Source organism: Leopardus geoffroyi, chromosome C1 (assembly GCF_018350155.1).
Source record: "Leopardus geoffroyi isolate Oge1 chromosome C1, O.geoffroyi_Oge1_pat1.0, whole genome shotgun sequence".
NCBI classification, from domain to species: Eukaryota; Metazoa; Chordata; class Mammalia; order Carnivora; family Felidae; genus Leopardus; species Leopardus geoffroyi.
Genome location: NC_059328.1, coordinates 6,781,918 through 6,784,318, shown reverse-complemented (window position 1 = coordinate 6,784,318; position 2,401 = coordinate 6,781,918).

Genomic DNA, 2,401 nt, shown 5'->3' with positions numbered 1-2,401 from the left:
GAAGGAAAGAATGTGCCGTGGAAATCCTGGGACTCTCTCTTCCGTCACTGTGACCCAGCTCTCTCACCTAGTGAATGGGGGGGGGGGGGTGTGTGGAGCATAAACAAAGCCAGCAAGTGTGCACCGTCCCACGGTGGCCCCGAAGCCACGCTGGCTGCACCCTGGTGCCATTCCCCACGTTCACCACCCCCCCCCCCCCCAGCAAAATGTCCTCAGAGTTGCTGCCACATAAAAACACTCTGCAGTGGGGGAACCACTCTGGACCCCCAGCTGTGCCCTCCGTGGTGGCGGCTCTCGCCTCTGGTCACCTCCGGGAAGGGCCAGATGAACTAGGTCCTGCTGCTCGGAAGGGTCCCCGTGACACACGACTTATTGGTAAGGGGCGGTGGGACGCCAACGGCGGTTTCCCAAACTTTTTAAAAGATCAGCAGAGGGGCGCCTGGGTGGCGCAGTCAGTTAAGCGTCCGACTTCAGCCAGGTCACGATCTCGCGGTCCGTGAGTTCGAGCCCCGCGTCAGGCTCTGGGCTGATGGCTCAGAGCCTGGAGCCTGTTTCCGATTCTGTGTCTCCCTCTCTCTGCCCCTCCCCCGTTCATACTCTGTCTCTCTCTGTCCCAAAAATAAATAAAAAATAAACGTTGAAAAAAAAATTTAAAAAAAAAAAAAAAAAAAAAAGATCAGCAGAACTTTTCCTGACATAACAACTCAAGTGGAGCCCGGCACCGAAGTGGGGGTGGTGCCAGGCCCCCCGCCCCCCACCCCCACGTTCTCTCTGTACAAACATTACAGAATTCCAACCCCATCCCTTGCCCATCCCGCCACATAAGCTGTCTGGTGACCGGGGGAGCAGGTTTGCAAAGCAAAGTCAGCTTAGGACTTTTGGAAGGGAGAAAACGAACAAAACAAACACCGGTGCAAAACCCCAGGACGACACCATTTTCTGTCCTTTCTAGAATGCAAGCAGCCAACACATAGAAAAGCCTGAAATAACAGAAGCCGCAGGCCCGTACAGAGAGGTTTCTGGCGGCCCCAGTTCTAAAAGCGGGGAGAGCAGACAAGTCTCCGGCTCAGCAGGCGGGGACAACAAGCCAGAGCCGTGCTGCACGGAGGCCGTCTCGGCCTCTGGGTGGACGAGCGCTCCCTCGATGGCATGGAAGTGGGCATTTGACGGAGCCGGGAGAGGAAGAAAGTGACAAAGTGTTGGGTCCAGAAAGGCCCTGTTTCTGTGAAAGTAATGTATGTGGACACAAGTTGGGGGGGGGGAGGGGTGGAGAGCAGGCCAGTACTTGAGTTGTGGGACTGTGTATGGTCTCTCTTGCTCGCTGCTATTTCCAGATTTTCTACGATGAACAGGTTCCCCTTTTATAAGGAAACAACAGAAGACGTCGGCAAGGACAACGCAAGGGGACTGACCCTCCGGTTCCCTCCTCAGCACAGGCCAGGGGACCTGGGAGCCCCCAGCTCTTCCCCTCCTTGCAGGGTGGTTGGTCAGGGCCTCGGGGCAGGAGGACCCTCGCTGTCAGTGAACTCCGGGGTCTGTTTGAGGTTCCACCTGCCATCCCAGGGGGCCAGTTTCTGGGAAGAGTGACTGGCCCAGCCCAGCCCCCTCCCGAATGCCCCCCCGGGGAGCCACCCCACCCCCACTCCTCATCCTCCCCTTGGGGCTGTGTCCCTGCGTTGTGCTGCGGTTTGATCATCCCCTCACCTGTTACTTTGGAGTTAAACTGAGCCCACAGAAACACAGACCCTGTGGTCACCGGGCAGCCCGAGCAGAGCTCATACATAGGACACTAAGGAGGCCCACCCCCCAGTCTCCTGGCTCAGTCTCTGTCCAGCGCGACACCTTCAACTGCTTTCTCCAGGCCCACCCTGCGCCTGCCCAGGCTGGGCCTGAAGCTGGGCCTGCTCACCTGGGGGACTGTGAAGCCTCAGGGGCCGATGCCGAGCCCCAGCTGCTGGGAGGACCAGGGGGCCATCCCGAAGAGGCTCAGAAAACAAGGTCCGTTGCCCCTGTAGCTCTGGGGTCAGGTCGGGGACTGCTGGTTAAGATGGGCTTTTCTGCAGCGACAGTCAGCACTTTCTGCCGGAGCCCTTGCTTATGCGGTCCTTGGTTCCCTGCTCAGCCAGCTTCTGGTCGCCCCTCCTGGGCAGGCCTGCCCTGCGCAGCTGGTCTCCCGTTCAAATCCCTGAGCTTTCTAGGGGCGGCGCGCTGCACCCGCATCCCCGCCAGAAGCCCCAGGACCCCACCCTCAACGCTGTACTGAAGGCAGGAGTGCAACGGACTTCCAAGGGCAGCCAGGACGCTTCCCCCAGGCCTGAGCCGCCCGGTGAACAGAACAGACGAGACGGACGAAGGCATAGTTCAAAGGTTGGTATCTTTTTTGGTTTCCCTTTTTTTTTTC